The sequence below is a fragment of the Vombatus ursinus genome, unplaced genomic scaffold (genome assembly GCF_900497805.2).
Source record: "Vombatus ursinus unplaced genomic scaffold, bare-nosed wombat genome assembly UNPS02014812.1, whole genome shotgun sequence".
Lineage (NCBI taxonomy): Eukaryota > Metazoa > Chordata > Mammalia > Diprotodontia > Vombatidae > Vombatus > Vombatus ursinus.
The window spans coordinates 9981112-9988329 of NW_020954590.1; the positions used below are offsets into that span (position 1 = coordinate 9981112).

At 38.4% G+C, this 7218-nt stretch overlaps 1 pseudogene; it reads right to left on the reverse strand.

Moving 5' to 3' along the window:
- Positions 1 to 2770: 2770 nt before the first annotated feature.
- Positions 2771 to 4229, reverse strand: LOC114053835 (annotated as a pseudogene).
- Positions 4230 to 7218: the final 2989 nt, after the last annotated feature.

A 7218-nucleotide genomic window follows, 5' to 3' on the forward strand; every position in this document is an offset into this window, starting at 1 on the left:
GTCCAGATAAAATATTCCTGGCTCCTTCATCCTGTCTTCATATAACTTCCTCTTGTCCCCTAACCATCTAGGCTATTTGTTTCTAGATCCTTTACATTTTGTCAATGATCTTAATAAAATGTGGCATCCATAATAAACATGACACTCCCTTTTGAGGCTGATTTCAGGTTCTTTAAATGTCAACCGGGCTTCAACAATAGAACAATCATTTTACTCTTATGTAATTGATTTTCTATTGTCATTTCAATAATGGCTATTCCTAAGCTATTCTCCCTTCCTCAAAGCTCCCCCACTAACCCTTTCTCTATCTCTCCACAGCAGAACTTGCCTCATACTTTACTGAGAAAAAGAGATATTCTTCCAACAGCTCATTATTCCCCCCCATTCTACATCTTAAATATCCTTCATATAATTGCTCTTTCACTCCTTAACTCCAGTCTGATGAAAAGATGGCCATTCTCCTTGCCAAGACCATCTTCTCTATTTGTATTCATGAGCTTTCCATCTGCCTTATCCCACTCCCCAGCCAATGCCAGTCACCTTGCCACTCAGACCAGTAATCATGCCTTTGAGTGCTTAACCCCATTTTTCCTCTTCCAAACTATAGACCTGGGGGCCTGCTGCCCTGGTTGGTGGTTGCCTCAGTCGCTCACTACTTGTAGGTCCAGCTGTAGCCATGCTTCACTTCATCTTGCTGTCACCATCTCTCCAGTGGCCTTGTCACACATTTACTTTTTATCTTCCCTAAGGCACTTCCCTCTATAATAAAATCAATTTTGCCAATGCTCCAGGAAAGGGTGTGCCAACCCTGTAATTTTGTAAACTCTCCTTGGCCACCACTCCTGTTTATATATTATATGTCTTAATTCAAATATAAGTTCCTTTAAACATGTCCTTTCTCTTGTTTTCATCTGTGCATCCCCAACACTTAACACAGTGCTTTATACATAAGAAGCTTTTAATATATGCCTTTTCCATTCAATCATTCATTCATCTCCTCTGGAATACTGCCCCAACAATCACCTGTCCTCTTTCTCTGCAATCTCTAATCTCTCCCTATCCAAAGACATTCCCTGCTTCTCTTCAATCCTTCAAAACTTCACTTAATTCCACCATCCCCTTAAGCTATTGTTCTGTGTCTCTCCTATCATCTGCAAACAAACTCTTATAAAAAGCTATCTACAATCTTTACTTCCTTCTCCTCTACTCTAAGTTACTTTTCAATCACTTGCAATCTGGTTTCCTAACTCATCACTCAAGTGAAACTGCTCTTCAAATTATTCTCCGCGCGCTCTCTCTCTCTGTCTCTCTCTCTCTCTGTCTCTCTCTCTCTCTCTCTGTCTCTCTCTCTCTCTCCCCCCAAACTAACATTTACTTCAGATAATATATACCCAGTATAATTACACATGATAAAAAAAAAATCCTGTTTGCCTTGTCACCCAGAAAATTTGGAACAACTAACAGTCCTCTAGCCTAGCACACTTTAATTAGCACAGTCTGTCTCTTTCTAACTCCTGTTATTAGGAAAATAATAAACTCTCAGGCAAGTCCAGAGGCAGTCTCCTGAACCACATCTATCAAGCTGACCCTTTGGTCTCAGAGTGTGATCAAACACAGCTTTCTTAAGCTCAAATATCATAATGTTAATAAATTGTTTATTTAAACAACAACAAAAACACACTAAACCACTCCTAGGAATGCAATTTTTAGAAGTGCTCGTTATATTTCTGGATATTTGCATTAACAATAAGGTTAGCACTGGAACAACCAAAACATACTTTGATTAAATAGAATCAACCTTAAATTCCTAAATTATTTATATCATCTAAATATTGTAATTTGTATGTGATTTGGGGATCCTAGGAGATCAAATTCTTCCCACAATAGAGAGTTACAGGCCTACTTCAGTTTAAAACAACTAAGTATCCTTTTCAGACATCACCAACTCAGAAAAACGTAAGTTTAAATTTTGGGCAGAAACTATGTAACGTCTTTCAGACTCGTCTCCTGGGAAGGTATTAGGTGTAAATGCTTCCATCTGTGGTCGGCCAACCACAGATGAGATGTTCTCCTCTTCTCCTTCTGACAGTAACAACTGGTTAGGGTAAGAATTACTCAAGTCTGTTAGCTTCTCCAGTCAATTTTCATCAAGGTAAATTACTGAATCTGAGTTAACTATGGTTGCTGCGGGTCCACTGGACCCTTTGATGCTCCCCATCCTCAACTCCACCTTGGTCCATGATACCGTTTTGCACATACAGCTCAAGAGTACAGAGAAGAGTAAGATGATAGTGATCCCAATTACAAGCCAGTTATACACTGTACACCTTCTGCAGTAAAAGTACACAGACCTATTGGTCCAGAAAGTTATCACATCACAGCATGTGATGAAATTTGATTCTGCTGGTTGATGGATTTTGGGGGCTGCACAGCTTAATTGAAGCCCAGAACCAATCTCTGGTCTTCACTCTCTGTGCCCAGGGCAAAGGACACCCTGCCACAAAGATTCCCTCACCCACACTCTAATTACACCTCTGACATTAACTATGACTTCTGCAACACAGGAAAGGAACAAAAACAAGAAACTGTGAGCTTCAGGGCAGGAGCTACTATATCTGGAGAGGGTCAAATTCTCCTCTGGTACCACACATCCCCTGTAGCCACAAATTTGATAGTTTCCCCAAAAAGTTACCATCTTTGGGAATATTTCATCTGTGCCAACTCCAAGGAATACAATCAGAAAAAAAAGAGAAATGGCGACAAGGAGGGCTCAGTTATGTTTGGTTATTTTCTCTCTTTGTAATTTATATTTGTCTTTGATGGTTCCTTCCCAATGTTTTTTCACCATTATAGAGCCTCACTGCTGCCTGGGCATCTTGAATTGAACAGTGACTTGACAGCTACTTTTTGATACCAATAATTTTCTCACTGAGTCAAGTCAGAGATGATTTTACATTCTTTACTTGTTTCCTGAAATGTTTATATTTCTGTATGTCTTTGATCTTCTTTTGAGAATGATCAAGAAGTAGACTCTTAAAAAGTCATTATGCAGGGCATGTCCAAATAGAATACTGCCTTTAAGCAGGTCTGCTACCTCCTTCTGAACAACCTGGCACTTTTCTCCATGTTTAATGTCCTCTGGCCAAATCCAATAATCAGTCACTTTCTCTGTTGGCTTGATGTACTTGCCATAAACAAACTTCGCAAACTGGTTCACAACGAACACAAGGCAAGAATGTTTTCTTCTCCATTTGGCCCTGCTTCCCAGCATCTCACAATCCATGATTACAGCTCTGGTCATGCCTTCAAATACCCTTTCTTTCACCAATGATAGATTTCTTTTCTTCAGACCCAGTTTTGTTTCGTTGGGGGTAGGAGGGGTGTATTTTTGCAGCTTCTTAGACCAATGGCAGCTTCAATATCTTCAAGGATCTACAGCATCAAATCAGATGTCTGATTCTGGTGGTAGAGGAAGAACTAATTATTCTGTGTTCTTCTTCTCATACCTGATGTCCCCTAATTTCTGGTGAAGGCCGCCATTTTTTCTTCTCTTGGTTTTCATTCCATTGCCCATGCCATTTGTTTCATTGAACTTTTTTATGAGGGGAAACCTTTATGTTGTTCAAAGACCCCAAAGGAACAGGGGCCTTAGAGGAGGGTTGGCCTATTTTGTCTGCCAGATTTGGTAGTTCTGCATCACCATGTTCTTCCTTTTCAAAAGCACTTCTGCTGTTTTGGTGGTGGACTTTGGGTTTTTCCCTAGGGTTCCCTTTAGTTAGAAAGGGATTCTTCTGGATTTGGTGCTTTTTGTTTCAACAGATCCTGCAAAGCTTTCTAGTTGTGAGAAAATTCTTGCAGCCCCTAGCAAGACTGGCATCATTATTCTCCTGTTTCTTGGAAGTTTCTATTGCTTATGGGGGTATTTTTCCTTCCAGAATTTTCTCCCCCAATCAGGCTTCTTGACAAGCTCTGGCTAGGCCACAGCGCAGCCCTCGTAGTTTTCCTTCCTTTCCTTCCTTTCCGGCCTTCACTTTCATCTCGCTGCCATCCAAGGGCCCCCAAGATGCTCAAGCCCTCTGCTGGCCCAAAGGCTTAGAGTCCCCTTTCCTGCCCCTCCAAAGAGAGCAGTCAGTCTCCTTTATGGAGAGGTGAGCGGGTTCCCTGCTCGCCCGTAGGAAGCCTCTGGGCTTCCGTAGCCCAATCACGGGCAGCTTCCGGGCACCACGCATCACGCAAGCATGCACGCTCGTGCACACGCATGCGGCCCTCCCCAGGAGCTTTAATAATCTCTTAATTGACAAATCAAATGGTCTTCCTCAGTTACCATTTTTCTTGACTTCTGCATATCATTTGGCACCATTTGTTACCCTTTCTTTACACTGTCTTTTTTTCTTAGTTTTTATGCCGTTCCTGTGTCTTGGTTCTCCATCTATATGTATTTTATTACATTTAGCCATATCTTCCCCCTTCTGTCCTTTTTAGATATGAATGTTATCATCCAATATGTTAGTCCCCCCCTCCAATCTGATAAACATGTTACTTTTAACACAATATGTCATTCCTTACTTAGGACATGGTATGTCATTCCTAAATGTATACCTGGGATATTGCACAAGAGACCCCTGTCTGAATTAAGAGATTAGTGACTATTTTGAGGCTCTGATCACTTCATCAATTCTCTTCACTACAATCCAGTCAGTGGTTATAGTCACATGTGGGGCTACAATTTCAGGAATCCATATATACACTAAACAATCTAACTTTTCTCATCAGCACATACTATTAATACAACGACTATTATGTAGGGGTCTGTGATTTTTTAAATTTTTTTTAACCTTAAAAAAGGAACCAAATACTTAAAAGGTTGGGGAAAGATTATCTCTACATTTTTTCCACTAGGTAACCTGATTAAAAAGTAAATCCAGTAAGATTGGCATGATCTATTCTTGATGAAGCTATGCTGACTCTAAATGATATACATTTCCTTTTCTAAATGCTCACATACCATCTCTCCAATAGAATTTTGCCAGAAATCAAAATCAAATTCTATACTTGCAGATTTCACCTTATTTCCATTTTTTTCCCCAATGAAGACAGCATCTGTCCTTCAGTCCTGTGGCACCTCTCCAACCATCCATGATCACTGTCAGAAGCTCAGAAATTATCTATTTTGTTATCCTGGAATATAGTTCTTTCAGACTTGTAGAAGAATTAATTGAGGGAAATTAGGCACTCTCTTTACTGTTTCTTCAACTATCTTTGGTTTTCAATCCTTGTTAAACATATTTCATTCTGCCCTTCCCAGTAAGAAAAAAAAATAGAAATAAAAAATATTAGTAACAACAACAATAAACAGCATCTCTAAATACTGTAAAATTTACAAAGTGTTTTAAATATGTTTTCCTGTGAGGTTTTTACACCAACCCTGTGAGATACATGCTCTAATTTTCTTTATTTTATGCATGAGGAAATAGTCTGAAAGAGTTTAGTGACTTACTTGCTTGGGGTCACAAGTCTGTTAAGTGTCTGAAGAAGGGTTCAAACTTAGACTTTCTTGAGTCCTGCTCCATTGTCCATTGTGTTACATAGATTCTTAAAATTGAGTGATTCATTCTTTTTTCTTTACTTAGTTTTTGTCCCCTCCATCTGCACTGAGTGTCCCCTTCTCTTCTTTGACCTTCATCTTAGTGCTAAATTCACTGAATAGTTTTTTTGCATGCCTTATAGCACTATATAAATACTAGCCATTATTATTTTTATTATTATTGTTATTATACTTTGTTTTAGCTCTTCTGATTTTATTCTTAAATGGTCAGGTCACTTTTATATTCATGCTCAGTTACCTGCCATTACTTACATCTTCAATAAATCTCTTTATCAAATATAAGTTGGTTTATGAATTCCCTAGGCATACACATGAATCTTAAGACAGCTCTGTTTTTTCTGCCTTAATAGAATAAATTTGTGCCTTTTCCATTTCAATAACTAAATCTACCTTATTGGTTAGAATCAGGTCCTAATTTGCAGTATGTCCTAATAACATAATTTGTGAATTAAATTATCTTTAACACTTGTCAAGATTTTTCAGTTACACTGGTTTTAGTGTAATAGTTGAAGCTTCCTATCTCAAATAATAATAATAGCTTATATGTAGCATTTACATGGTGTTCTAAGGTAGGCTTTATCAATCAACAGTTTGAACTCATCATTCTGTTCCTAAGTCTTACACTCTATACACTGTACCACCTAACTGCCTATATTACTATATTACAGGTTTGTGATACGTTCTCTTAACTCTTCATCTATGTCCTCTTCTTGAATGGTGATAAATAATATTTTCCCATGATATGAACTTCTATTTTCCTTCCATTGATTCACAGTCAAATGTTTTCCACCATATTTCCCTCACACTTATTCTTATATTGCCTCACATGTAAAGATATTCTTCATATGTGTTTTAACTCTATCATACTTATTTCTTTTTTTCCTTTTGAAGAAGATAAAGCATCCAATAACCATATTCTACTTGAGTCCTGTACCACCAAGCCTTATTAACCTATGAGTTGAACTTAACCTGCTTGCATTTAGATCACTTAGGTATCTTCTTTTTTATTTATACTTGAAACATTTGTCTAGAAACATCCATGGTCATGGGTTTTAAGACTATCCCTCTTCTTAGATTCTTTCAATACTTCAAGGAATTTGTGATTTCATTCATGTGGATAGTTCTTCTATCCGTACACATCATTACCCATCCATGGCTTCTCATTCCTTAGAATTCTTTCCCATGTTCTTCCATGGATCCTTAACAGAATATCATACAACATGCTACAGGTCTTCCTTCATTTTTTTTGCACTCCATGGGTACCAATGCATACATTCAGGTTGTCTGTTATTCCTTGATCTCATCGCATGACTGGCCCACCTTATTTTCCCACAACACATTTGCTCCAAAATATCCTTAATGCTGTTTCTATGCCACAATCCATTTGAATTCACAATGATTCTCTCCATTGATCTTTGGGTCATCTATGATTTGGATTTTTTAGAAATTGTAGGGTTCCAAGATTCCAAATCATACAGGATCACTGAGAGAACATTTAACTGCCAGTCCCCCATGACTGCAATACTTTTCATCCATATTTCAGCCTCCTGGCTTCCCTGCCTTCCATTCAAGTCCCAGCTGAAATCTTACCTCCTACAAGAATCTGTAGGATA